The sequence below is a fragment of the Natrix helvetica genome (genome assembly GCF_964273705.1).
Source record: "Natrix helvetica genome assembly, chromosome: Z".
Lineage (NCBI taxonomy): Eukaryota > Metazoa > Chordata > Lepidosauria > Squamata > Natricidae > Natrix > Natrix helvetica.
In genome coordinates, this window is record NC_138554.1 from 112,723,582 (window position 1) to 112,738,257 (window position 14,676).

The following is a 14,676-nucleotide window of genomic DNA, read 5'->3' on the forward strand; positions in this document are numbered from 1 at the left end:
TATGTTCAGATGTGAACCAATTTAGAAGTGAGAAATTTACTGATAGATCAAGTAATCAATGGAATGATCTGCCTCCAGAAATTGTGGATGTTCCAACACGGGAAGTTTTTAAAGAAAAGATTGGACAATCACTTGTTTGAAATGGTATAGGGGCTCCTGCTTGAGCACTGAATTAGACCAGAAGACCTCCATATTCCCTTCCGACTCTATTATTGTAAGAGAAAACAACAAACCTAGAGCTAATGTGCAACTCCTAGCAATTCTTAGGCCCAAATTAATTTGAGGCAGATCTGTAGTTGCCACAGAGGTCATGGACTTCAGAAGTTGCCTCTGATTCTAGGTTAGCTGAAGACAGATTGAAGCTCCAAGGACTATGAGCTGGAGAATTCATCTGCCAACATGACAGTGTAATTCAACAATTTAGGCAGAAATTTTGCCCAATAGCAGGAAGGCTGATACATTAGCCACCACCTATCTGTTCTCTAATGCCCAGTTTCAGCTAAAAGATTCCATATCTAGTCATTGAAAAGTAGAGCAATTCTTTGAGGCTTCTTAGATCACAACTCTCTCCCCATATTCTGGGCTCATGTCTGGTAACAAACACGAGGCAAGAATAACTCCAGGATGTATTTTTAGGTACTGGAGAAAACAGAAGAGAGGTTGTTTATGCAAGTTCATTTGACTGTTGTATTTGAGAGAAATAGCTTTAGGATGAACTTCAGTTTCTTGTTTTATTTTGAAAAAAATAGTTACATTAGGTGATGGGGGAAATTTGATTTTGTTGAAGCAATAAAAAGAAATTCAAATGATTGGCTGTGCATTTGTGTTTTGATTGCAGTACAATACAATACAATACAATACAATAGTAGAGTTGGAAGGGACCTTGGAGGTCTTCTAGTCCAACCCCCTGCCTAGGCAGGAAACCCTATACCGTTTCAGACAAATAGCTATCCAACATCTTCTTAAAGACTTCCAGTGTTGGGGCATTCACAACTTCTGGAGGCAAGCTGTTCCACTGATTAATTGTTCTCACTGTCAGGAAATTTCTCCTCAGTTCTAAGTTGCTTCTCTCCTTGATTAGTTTCCACCCATTGCTAGTAACATTTGTAATGTTCCACCTAACATGGTAGCATTTTGTCACTGAATTAAAAAAAATCCATATTTAGTCATGGAATCATACAGGGTGAAACAAAAAAAAAAGACATTTCATAACAAATTATTGCAGTTAATATATAATAATTATATAATCATTGATAGTAATAAAATATTTAATATTATAAATATAACATTTATATACATGTGAAAATATTATATTTTAATATTAATATATAATAAACATTTTTCAGTATGTATATCTTATATTTCAAATTAATGTGAAGATTAAAAGTTTAAAAATTAAAACTTCAATTTTTTCTCTGTGTAATCCATCCATCTTTCCATACTGTAAGGAAATATATAGAAATGCATATATAATAAGACTACCAATATATCTATGCAGAGTGAATATAGTTACTTTTTTTCTTTATTTTTGAAAGTGATCCTGAAAATGTTGCCACAAATTTATTTATACATTTCAACTAATTTAACATGAACAACTGCATTGTCTGCTCTGAAAGATTCGTTCTAGTCATACTAGAAGCTTATGAGAGTATAACTGAAAAACTTTGATTTCTAGTTGAAAATTCAACATTAATATATCTGTTTTCTTCTGTTGTGTAAAAGGAACGTACCGTATTACAATACAAAATTCTGTTCAATGCAGGCTGACAAGACATGTGAAGAATATTCCTGCGAATTAGACCATTCAGGATCTTTTATGGAAGGGAAGTAAAGAGTGGAAAGACAGACACACCAGCAAATAAATGTGTTGATCAGATTTGAGAGCAGTTCTCAAGTGTGTTTTCTCAAATAGAAGTAACTTTTTGCAACGCTACGATTCTTTGTCGGTCAATGAGTTCTTATATCCACCAGATGGTGCCACCAATCAACAGAAATACTTTGTTTTTTCCCCTTTTTGTTTTTAACATGATTCCAAGCTCAAAAGTTGTATTTCCTATAAAACTTACAAACCTCAAATCAGAGAAGGATGTCAGGCTTTCTTTGATGTATTACTTATATAATAGAATATGAGAATAAAGACTTTTGCTATTGCTTTTGTTTTCATCCTGCTAGGAAATTTAATCGTTGCTCTTTATTTAAACTAGACACATACTAATACAATAAACCCTTTGTTATATAATCTAGCAAAAAACATTTAATCTATTAGACAAAAGCAAATTCATTTGATCCATTATGAACAGTATTATTAACAGTATTCTAATGCAGATATAATACTAATTTAGGAACGCTAAAGATTAGGAGGATAAAAATGTGAACTGCAGTGTGTTCAATATTGTAAATTCATACATGCCAAAAAGCAGTACTCTGATTTTAAAGATCAATAAGGTCCTATCCTTTAGATTCATATGAGCAAGTTGCTTTAAACGTATCAAATGGTCCTTCCTGATTTCATACTTTCACTCCATGAAGTTCACAGAACTTTCACAAAAGTTCTTAATCTTGCACAAATGAACTTTTCATTTTTAATTAAGGTAAAGTTTCCCTTCCGTTAAATTTAATTTCAGGGGATCATATGGATTATATGAACACATTCATATTAAGCTTTTTGGCAACAGCATGGACGTAATTTGTCACCACCTTTTTTGTTGTTGTTGAGCTCAGCCAGGTTTGCTAGTGGTTGCCACCTGCGGTGACTGGTTTTAATTAAAAATACATCATAGAAAGAGAAATGGACTCTTGTTGTTTTCTCTATTTTATTATTTCATTTATTATGATGATGGAGCCCAAGATAAATATTGGCTGTGATTTTTACATCTGAAAACCGCAGTGAGTATAATAATAACATCAAAGTAAATTGATGCAAGGTTGGCCCAAGATGTTTTCCTTCCAAGCCAGAAACAGAGGTGGTATTCAGCCGGTTCGGACCGGTTTGGGCGGACGGGTAGTGGAAATTTTGAGTAGTTTGGCAAACCAGCAAATACCAACTCTAGCTGCCCCCCCGGCTCCCACCATTCCCTGTCCTACATTCCCTTGTTTTTTAGCTCAGTTGATTTGCATGGTAGAGCGGATTGCCATACCTCAGCTGGGCTAAACAACAGCTCAGCTCACCAGTGCTGAGACCGAGGGCGGTCTTTGAGTGCTGCGCATGCGCACAAAGCACTCTCTCATAGAACCGGTAGGAAAAGATTTGGAATTCCACCGTTGGCCAGAACATTAAAAGCTTCTCCACTTGGGACACAGATGTAGTATATAACACACAACAGCAGTTACATTTATATATGCCTAAGATGTATTCCTCAATTACTTCTCCAGTAAAAAAATACAATAGCATAGAATTGGTTTGCAGTACCGTTCTGGTGTGCTGGGTTTTCTGGATAATCTCCTAACTAAGTACTATCCAGAAGATCTGGTTATTTTTTGAGATCAATGAATGCCAATTAGCAGTTGCCACCTGCTGTAGGTGTGAGCTGGAGCAAAGAGACTCTGTTAGTTATGCCATATTTCTACCAGATGTTCCTAACCTGAATAAAGAAAGTCCAAGGGCTGTGTTCACCTATATTCTCCTCCAGTTATATTATTTATTTGCTCTATATTCTATAATAAATGTTACTTGAATCCTGCATAAAAGCTTAAACTGATCGAAGATCCCTAGCTGGTTTTGATCTTTCGATTTTGTTGCTCTCTTTGCATATGGTTCCTTTCAATTACATTTAAGTTTACATAATCCTGTCCATTTGTAGGATATCAAATATTTGAGAGATGGAATAAAGGTGGGAAAATTTACAAAGAAGCTCGATGAAGACATAAAAGTCACATGTTCATGCTAGAAATAATGTATAATGTGTTTTCCACAGACCAATCTTTCTAATTGGAATATCTCAACATTGGACTTCACCTCTGAAATCCTTCTGATAGTAGAATAAAAAAACTCATGCAATTAAAGGACAATGATATTTGAAGACCAGCAAATGTGAATGTTAGACGGAACTTGGAATGGCTCAGGAGATCCAGAATTATGGTGTCTCTATTTTTTTAAAGGTTTTTTTTTTAAAAAAAAAACGTTGAGTGCAAGATAGAATGCAAGAAATAGAGAGCAATTGTTTGGTGTTCATCTCTGTATATCTGGGTTTCACTGTTGGAGAGTGTGTGTTCTAGTCATTTTGTTTCCTCTGTTTTTTAAATTCTTTTGAATATGTAGAAAGGTGGAAAATCTGCAAGTGTCTACTGAAGGCTAATTCATCCTTTCAGGAATTCCCTAATGTTTTTGGATTTAGCTTGCTCTAAGATGCTCAGTGTTTCCCAGTTGAAACTATGGTTGAGTCTGTACATGTGTTGTGATACTGAGGAGTTATCATTGTGTTTCTGACTATCTGGTGTTCATGGATGTGTCTGCTAGCCTTTTCCCTGTCTGTTCTACACAGTGCCTGTTACTGTCCTTACAAACTAGTTTGTAGATGACTCCTGTTTTTCTTCTTGGGCTATCTGGGCCTGTCTGTCTGTCTGTCTCTGTCTCAATTTAAGGTAATGAATATACTGTTAGAAACTATATTCTTAAGACTCAGAAGCTACATCTCGTTTTGTTGAGATGTAGTTTTGAAAAATGTTGACTTTCTTTTCATTTTCATAGGTATTATCTAAGGAAGTAAGATAAGGTGTATATTCCAAGGACAGCTTTTTATTAAATAAAGGAGGCAGAGGTGGGTTGCTGAAATAGTGGCGGCGGGAAGCTCAGCCCACCTGCCTGGATGCTTCTGTGCATGCCCAAAAGCTTCTGCGCATGTGCAGAAGTGTCATGCGCCCAGGCCCTAACTGGTAGTGAAAAAAATAGCAACCCACCTCTGAAAAGAGCACTGACTGTAGTGTATATAACCTGGAAGGAGAGGTTTTCGTGGCTTGGCCACCTAACAGCTTGCTGCCATCGCTATTGGGTGAAGAATAAAAAAATTAATTTCAAACAATGGTTTTCCCCCTCTCCATATCCGATCAGAAATGATTTGTTAAGGAATAAAAATATTCACAAAATACCTAATCGACCATGGTATCCTATTGCGCCGTCTGGAGGGGTTGGGGGTCGGGGGCACCGTATTACGGTGGTTCCGCTCCTACCTCTCTGGCCGGACGCAATGTGTGTTGGCAGGAGAGGAGAGGTCGACCGCGAGGCCCCTTATCTGTGGGGTCCCACAGGGGTCGATCCTCTCGCCTCTCCTGTTCAACATATATATGAAGCCGCTGGGCGAGATCATCCGTGGTTTTGGGGTGAGATACCATCTGTACACTGATGACACTCAGCTGTACATTTCCACCCCAAACCACCCCAACGAGGCTGTTGAAGTGATGTCCCGGTGTCTGGAAGCCGTACGGGTCTGGATGGATGACAACAGGCTCAGGCTCAACCCCTCCAAGACAGAGTGGCTGTGGCTTCCGGCTTCCCGGTTCAACCAGCATATGCCATCGCTGGCCATCGGGGACGACCAATTAGTCCCGGTGGAAGGGGCGCGCAATTTGGGCGTCCTCCTTGATGCCCGGCTGTCTATGGAAGATCACGTGGCAGCCGTGGCAAGGGGGGCATTCCACCAGGTTCGCCAATTGCGGCCCCTTTTGGACCGGGAGGCCTTGCGCACAGTCACGTGCTGGTGACGTCTCGCCTGGACTACTGTAACGCTCTCTACATGGGGCTCCCCTTGAGGTGCACCCGGAAACTGCAGTTGGTCCAGAATGCAGCCGCGCGGGTAATTATGGGGAGATCGAGGTTCTCCCATATAACACCCATCCTGCGCGAGCTGCACTGGCTTCCTGTGGCCTACCGGGTGCGCTTCAAGGTGCTGGTTACCACCTTCAAAGCGCTCCATGGCACAGGGCCTAGTTACCTGCGGGATCGCATCCTGCCCCATACATCCCTGCGACCCGTCCGCTCACACAGAGAGGGACTACTCCGGGTGCTGTCCTCCAGAGAGTGCCAGAGGGCGGCGCCCAGGAGTAGGGCCTTCTCTGTAGTGGGCCCCACCCTTTGGAATGACCTCCCCCCAGACATCAGGACAACAACCAACCTTCGCTCCTTCCGTATGAAGCTGAAAACCTACCTGTTTCGACTAGCTGACCTGGCATAATACTACAACCTCTCCAGCCCAGGGCATTTTTAATTGGTAATTTTAGTTTTAAGGGTTAATTTCACTGGGGTTTTAACTTTTTAAGGTATTGTAACTTATTTATTTATTTTTACCTCCTCTGTACGCTATATAATACTTTTGTACGTCGCCCCGAGTCCCTGTGGGGAGAGGGGGCGACTAATAAGTTCAAGTAATAAATAATAAATAAATAAATAATTGTCCTGTTTCCTATTTTCCCCACAACAAATCTGGGAGGTGGGTTGGGCTGAGAGTGATTGGCCCCAAAGTCACTTAGCCAAACTATGTGGTTAAATTCATGAAGTCACTAGGATTTAAATTGGAACTGAAGGAGATTTTACCAAGTTTCAGAACTGTCAATCTCCAATTATCCCTGATAATTGCTAGATAAATCCTCTAAATAAAATTATTTGTAGAGATGCGAAAGTTTGCATGTTATAAACGTAATTATCAATATGTGACGTTTTGTGCAGTGTTTTTTTTTAAACGTTTGTTTAGTCATAATTCAAATTTACTACTTAGTTTACTTCTTATGGAGTCCTAGAAACATTTGTGGTTGTTCTTCCAGAATCAAAAACCAGGCATCAGCCATCTGCATCAAGGAACATTTCTAAAAATGTACTCTAGCTTAAAAGGTAGCTATTATTTAATTTGGACATTTTTTTCATGCTCTTTAAAAACACTTGTGGCTGGTTTGAAGCTTTTTATTTACATGGCGCACTAGGAACACAGCATTCTGCCAAAAATCTAGCCTCTAGCTAGCATGTTTTGTGCCAGCTGCTCCAGTTTGCCTAAGAAACGAGCACCATGTGACCTTAGTTGAAAAATAAATGGTACTCATCTATTTTAATGAACGTTGGAAATTATCAAAATCTGACTCCAGACCTCTCCGGTATCGGACTTATTAGCTCAAGTTCAGTCACTTCTGACATATACAGTTTGTTTCCTGGGCTGTGTTCCTTCCCCTCAGATGTTTCCACCAAGTCTGCTCTTTCATACTTTTGTTCATTTGATTAGTTTCCATAGTGACACTCTCTTGTGAAGTTTAGAGGTTCCTCCCAGTAGGTTCTCTTAAACGCAGCCACTGATCACCAAGTTTGTGTGCCAGGTTAGCAAGAGAAATTCAGCCTTATTTTAAACCTTTTTATGGAAAGCCTTCTATGCCATTTTTTTTACTTCTTTTTGAATTCACTTGAGAAGTTTCTTCAGCTTGGGAAGGCCATTTGCAAAACAACTTGACTGATAATACTCTTCACTGAATTGCAGCTGCCTAACTGTTCAAGATTACATAAACTGCAGGAATTTCTTTTTAACTCCCAGTATGTTTTCAAAGAATACAAATGCCTCACTTGTTTGTGTTTCAAGTGTGATTTGGCTGTTCTGTGACTTTTCTTCAGGACAAATAAACAGTTAAGGCATTCTGTCTGTATGGGTAGACAACACAATGTATTTAATGGACTCAAAACCTTAATAAATTGAAGATGTCCATGTTACTGAATATACTTTGATTGGAGCTATTTCAGGAGGCATCTTCCATATGGCCAGTCAGACAAGAACAGTTTATTCGATAGGTTTAGAACTAGATTGAGAGCTAAGCTGAAATGTATTCCTCCCCAAGGATTCCTTTGATTTTAAAGCAAACACACAAATGCATACAGTATATATAGTCTGATACAGTACATATGTCTAATTAGGCAAAGGACATAATCAACTCCATTGAATATATTTACTGACAATATATTTAATGTTGCTTTATTTATATACAGTCTTTCCTGTAAGACAGGTAGGTACAAATAGTGCACCTTAATTCTTTTGTAGCCAGGAGGATCTCTCAGGGGATGAAACCATCTTTTTGGGTGGTTTTATAGGACCAGCTTAGAAGACTTTTAAAGGTAAAATGTGCTAATCCTTGTCAGGCAATTCAAAGTAGCATCTCAGAAATCAGGGCCACGGTGTCCTATTTCCATCCAATTTGGGAGTTTGGCTCTCAGTTCTTGAGCTGAAGACATGTGTGCAGTTCTGTTCTGGGCATTCAAGATGGCATTTGGTGCAATTCTTTATTGTATGAAGAACAACTCGGTGAGTGGGTTAGATTATAGAATAGAGTAGAATAGAATTCTTTATTGGTAAAGTGTGACTGGGCACACAAGAAATTTGTCTTTGGTCCATAAGTTCTCTGTGTACATAAAAAGAAAAGATACATTCCTCATGAATCATAAGGTACAACACTTAATTATAGTCATAGCCTACAAATAGGTAATCAGGAAACAATCAACAAGGATACAAGCAACAAGTTACAGTAATGCAGTCATAAGTGGGAGAAGATGGGTGATAGGAACAATGAGGAACGATGAGAAGACTAATAGTAATAGTAATGCAACCTTAGTGAATAGTTTGATAGTGTTGAGGGTATTATTTGTTTAGCACAGTGATGGCGTTTGGGAAAAAACTGTTCTTGTATCTAGTTGTCTTGGTGTGCAGTGCTCTATAGCGTCGTTTTGAGGGTAGGAGTTGAAACAATTTATGTCCAGGATGCGAGGGGTCTATAAATATTTTCAGGGCCCTCTTTTTGACTCATGCAGTATACAGGTCCTCAATGGAAGGGAGGTTGGTAGCAATTGTTTTTTCTGCAGTTCTAATTATCCTCTGAAGTCTGTGTCTGTCTTGTTGGGTTGCAGAACCAAACCAGACAGTTATAGAGGTGCAGTTGACAGAGTCAATTATTCCTCTTTAGAACTGTATCAGCAGCTCCTTGGGCAGCTTGAGCTTCTTGAGTTAAGGACAGAAAGAACATTCTTTATTGTGCTTTTTTGATGATGTTTTTTTATGTTAGCTGTCTATTTTAGGTCTTGAGATATGATAGAACCTAAAAATTTGAAGGTCTCTACTGTTGATACTGTGTTGTTTAGTTTTGTAAGATGTGGTAGTATGAGAGGGTTTCTCCTTTTTATTATGAAGGGCTGAATTGCATAGAAATCTGAACCCGAGCTTTCCATCATCTTAACCTTTACATTATACCAAAATAATCAGAAGTTGTGACTTCATCACACTTTATGATTGCATTGCTTAGTGACAGAAATTTTGGTACCCATTGCTGTTGTAACTTGAAGACTACCTGTAAATAAATAGGAATCTTAACTTGAAAAAAAATCATAAAAACTTTACAAAGTCACTTTAAAAAAGGTGACTCCGAGATGCTTCAACAGGATCTGTAGGAAAAAAAAGCAGATTCTCCTGCACCCCTCTTTCCAGAGATTTTGGTGCAAATCAGTTGACTTCCAAGAACACATTAAATCCTACCCATCTAGGGTTACATATCATGACATGTTAACATGTCCTTCACATAAAGCTAAATCTTAACCTAAAGCCCTTAAAAATTTCAGGCAGGTCCCCCCAAATTTCAACTGTGGCCTTCAGAGACTTTCAGAAGTTATTTTTAAATTGGCATTTTTAATGAGATGGAAGGAGAAATATTAAACTCAAGACTGGAAAGAAATCTAATCTATTTAACTCAGTGGAAATAGCAGTGAAATAAATGCTGTTTTTGTATTACTTCACCTACTACATTTTGAAATGCAACATGTGGCATGTTTCCAGTATAGCTCCAGGCCCAGAGAAGGCTGCCTAACCCTATAATAGAGAAAATGAATGTGATATGTGTATTTATGTAGATTTTTGGTCTGACTAATCTGGGCCTTTTTTTAAAAAAAGGAAGAAAATTAATCAGAACCTATAATTTTATTTGCCTTGTAATATGAGCCATTTAGAATAGTTGAATACAATCAGGGCTATATTGAGATCCTTGTTGGCCTTAAACATACTTAGCTTTGTAAGCTGTCATTGCAGTAACATTCCAAATGGTAGGTTTATAAAACTATTCTCTGGACCTATTTTCTTCAATGACTTGCATAAAATCGAAGTAAATACACATATAGCTAGTTCTTCACTATCACTATGACCACCACTAAACCCAAAATTTCCAAGAAAGTTCCAAAATTTCCAAAATTCAATAAGAAAGAAGTGAATTTTGCTCTATTTTATGACCTTATTTTGCTACAGTTAAGTGAATCACTACAGAAGTTAAGTTAGCAACATGGTTGTTAAGTGAATCTGGGTTCCTCATTGACCTTCCTCCTCAGAAGATCACAAAAGGTGACTCCGGAACACTGCAACTGTCATAAATATGAACCAGTTGCTAAGCGTCCAAATTTTGATCACTTGACTATGGGAATGCTGCAACGGTCATAAGTGTGAAAAATAGTCAGAAGTCATAAACCTATACCGTGATACAACAGGAGTTAAAGGACAGAGAGAAGGGATACTCTCTGGCCCACTGGATTGTGTGGGGAAGTCTGGAATATGCAATCTGAGGGTTATAACCAGGATAACCAAATTATCTGAGGAACTGTCTCTTGCCAATCACATTTACCCGATCCATCAGAGCAAGTATTCAAATTACTTTTTATAGGAACTCATCAGGGATGGTTTTCACTTACCTTCCCTACCGGTTCGCAAATGTGTGTGCACGCGGGACCACCCGAGATTTCCTCTCCTGGTTTGGGTGAACCAGTCCGAACCAGCTGAATACTACCTTGGGATCTCATTAAAATTGTCTTTCAACTGATTCTATCTATGGAATTGGGGCAAGAATGTAAAAATAAGGTGAGGAAAAGATCTAAAGATGTAGTGTCCCAAATATATGTTAATATGCTGCTCTTTGGCATCAAAGGGCCATGGTGCAGTAGTTAGAATGCAGTATTGAGGCTAATTCTGCCCACAGTGTGGAGTTCAATCCTGATGGGACTTAAGGTTGATTCAGCCTTCTGAGGTGGGTAAAATGAGGACCCACATTGTTAGGGGCAATATGCTGACTCTACAACCACTTAGAGAGGTCTGTAAAGCACTGTGAAGCGGTTTATGTCTAAGTACTACTGATGGTGCTATCATTACCTCTTCTAGAGTATAATCCTTTTCAAATTTTGACTATGAATGACTTTAAAATGTCTATTCTGATTGAAGTAATTAGAATAAATATTTTAAAAAGAAGTTTGTTATGGAATTAGAATTGGTGGAGCCATATTTTTATGCACCAGATATCTATGATGTCCTATTTATCCCATCTCTACTGCTATTCCAAAATATCAGAGAGAGGTCATGAATCACTCAAATGGGTCCAATAGATTTGGATGTGACATTCCTTAAGGATGCAATTTCAAATTGAGGTCCTTCTTCTGAATATCTATGAGATATGGATGTTTATTCTTTTGTTTCATTTATGCCTGTTTTTATTGGTTTCCCTTGATACTTTTAATTCACATTATTCTTTGGCAGAATTTTAAAAAACTTCATACTGCATTATTTGTTTGCATTACTGAAGCGAAGATGATTGTTGGAAAGACATTTTAAGCAAAACAACTTCTCAAAGGAGGAAGAACTGGGAGGATTCTGAATAAACACTGCATGCCATAGTTTAAACCATGAAGTTACTAGGTGTGCTTTTATGCTAAAATATTACAAAAGATTACTTTCTGCTGGAAGAAGTAGAAAATATTATACTCATCATGTATGTTCTAGTTTTATCACTGCAAAGAATAGCTAAGTCCTGTTAATGATGAATGTGTATGTATATAAACACCCTATTCTATATATCCATTATGTAGAATATATTATTTATAAATATATATGCACATATTGCAAGATCATCGCAGATGGGGACTGCAGCCAAGAAATTAAAAGATGCTTGCTCCTGGGTAGGAAAGCTATGGCAAACCTAGACAGCATACTAAAAAGCAGAGACATCACCCTGCCAACAAAAGTGCGTATACTCAAGGCTATGATTTTCCCACTTGCAATGTATGGCTGTGAATGTTGGATCATAAGAAAGGCTGAGCGCCAAAGAATTGAGGCCTTTGAACTACGGTGCTGGTGGAGAAGACTCCTGAGAGTCTCTTGAACCGCAAGGTGATCAAACCTGTCAGTCCGAGAGGAGATCAACCCTGACTGCTCTTTAGAAGGCTAGATCCTGAAGATGAAACTCAAATACTTTGGCCACCTAATGAGAAGGAAGGACGCACTGGAGAAGAGCCTCATGCTGAGAAAGATTGAGGGCAAAAGAAGAAAGAGACGACAGAGAATGAGGTGGCTGGATGGAGTCACCGAAACAGTAGGCGTGAGCTTAAATGGACTCCAGAGGATGATAGAAGATAGGTAGGTCTGGAGGAATGTTGTCCATGGGGTTGCGATGGGTTGGACACGACTTCGCAACTAACAACAACAATGCACATACAGATACAAACAAACATGCACACAAAATGTATTAACTGGTATTTGATTGGTATATTTCAAGCACACCATAATCTCCTTACAAATGGCAGCCTAATAGATCCCAGCAGTGGGTACACATAAAGTTCCCTCCAATAAAAGTCGCCATCCTGTAGGATGTAGGCAATGTGCCATCTCAATTGTGGCTTCCACTCTCTGAACAGCACACCCCAGAGATAAAGATGGCACACTCTCTCTCAGGGAAACTAGCAGAGCTTTGAAAATCTGGCTTTGATCCCAGGCCTGAGGTTTATGTTTGTTATTTGTTTAATGGCCCATTTTGTTTTGCAGATTTCATTATTAGTCTGGGCTGTCTGTTGATTTTGGGTGTTTTTTAATGTCATGTTTAGTTTTGGGCTCTGTCTGAGTCCATTCAAGTTTGGGAGCCAATACATTTAAATAAATACATAAATGTTTTGTATAATCAGGGTGAGCCAATGATTAGTTGAAACATTATAATATTTGCTTTAAACAGCCTTTCTCCCATGGTTAAAAAAAACCTGCTGCTGCTTTCTATTGATATTGCTAAACAATATTGCATATATATATATTTCCTTTAAAATAAGCCTTTTCCCTGAATTATTTCACATTTTCTGTCTGTGTCACGGTGAACTATGTTCTTACAGTCATTTTTAAATAAAGCAAATTATAAATTTCAACATGATTTTTTTAGAGCACTTGAGTGCTTGCTGATCTATGATTAATTCTAGCAGATTTTAAAAAATAAGCTTTCTCTGTTCTGGAGCCCTTCAAGTGCACTTTATTGCAATTCTCAGAACTTCAATCTTGCATGGCTAATTATTGAAGTTCTGGGAGGTTTAATTTATTTATTTATACACCTTTACGCTCCACGGAGTACCACAGCAATATATAACATAACATCATAGCAGAAAAACAAAATGACAACAGAAATTATAATTTGTAAAACTGTCAAAACATTTCAAAATATCTTTAGACAAATGGGGCCTAAGAAACCACCAATGGGTAAGTCATTTTCGGCTCCCTCATCTGCCATCTCCAGTCCAAATATGCAACAAACGAAAATTACCTCATTGTTACAGGAGAGGGACCAAAATAACTATCTGTTTCCCAAATGTTTCAAGAACTTATGAGGGGTCAAAATGAATTGAAAAAAGAAATGACAGAGCTTAAAGAGGAACTGAGAGATGTTAAACATCATATTGCAGAAAATAAACAGAGAATTGTGGTGTTGGAGGAGGGTACGGCTGGGCTGGGGGAGGAGGTTAAAACAATCTGGAAGGGAAATGTAGACCTGGAAAACTTTCTGGCAAAAATAGAATTTGAAAGAATGTCCTTTTTTCTTAGATTCCAGAACCTACCAGAGACAGAAAATGAAGCCTTAAGGATATTATGAGTACAACTTTAGCAGAATACATCAAGAGAAACAAAAAACAGCTCTGGTGGGATATGGACCTGGTTTATAGGATAAATTCAGCATATGCTAGAAGTCATAATGTTCCAAGGGAGGTGCATGTTAAATTCCTCAGGAGGACCACAAGGGATGAGGTTCTTGAGGCCCAAAGGGAGAGACCATTGAAATATAAAGATGAAGAAATTACCATTCTTAAGCAGATTCCGAAAAAGAGAAGAGAGGGAAGGAAGTATTCCTCCTTATCAAAGAAGTTATACAATAAAGGAATTTGGTTTAGATGGTTATTGCCAGAGGGAATGTTGATCTTCTGGGAGGGAAATAGGATTAGAATTAATACAGTGCAGGAGGCTGAAGCCTTCATTAAAAAGCATCTCTCCCTCCTAGAGGACGAACATAGCGAAGGTAGTGAAAAGGACAGCAAGGTACAAGACAAAAAGGAAGGGGGGAGTCTGTGGCTCCCCTTGGGGACAGGGAGGAAAGAGCAATATCGAAAAGGCTCAGGTCACAAAAATAAAAGTATTTGAAATAACAGTAATTGTTGATATTCTAGAAAGTGACAAAGGAAAATGAATGAACACATGGTTGACAATATAGAATAAGACTTTGTTTTCTGCTTATCTTTTATATTTTGTTTTTAAGATTGTAAAAATTGTGAGTTTTGAATGGATTTCTACCACTAGTGTGGGAGCTGCCAAATTTTTTAATATATCCCCTTACCTTTCCCCATAAATGTATAAAAACCAATAATTTTTTTTGAAAAAAAAACATTTCAAAATA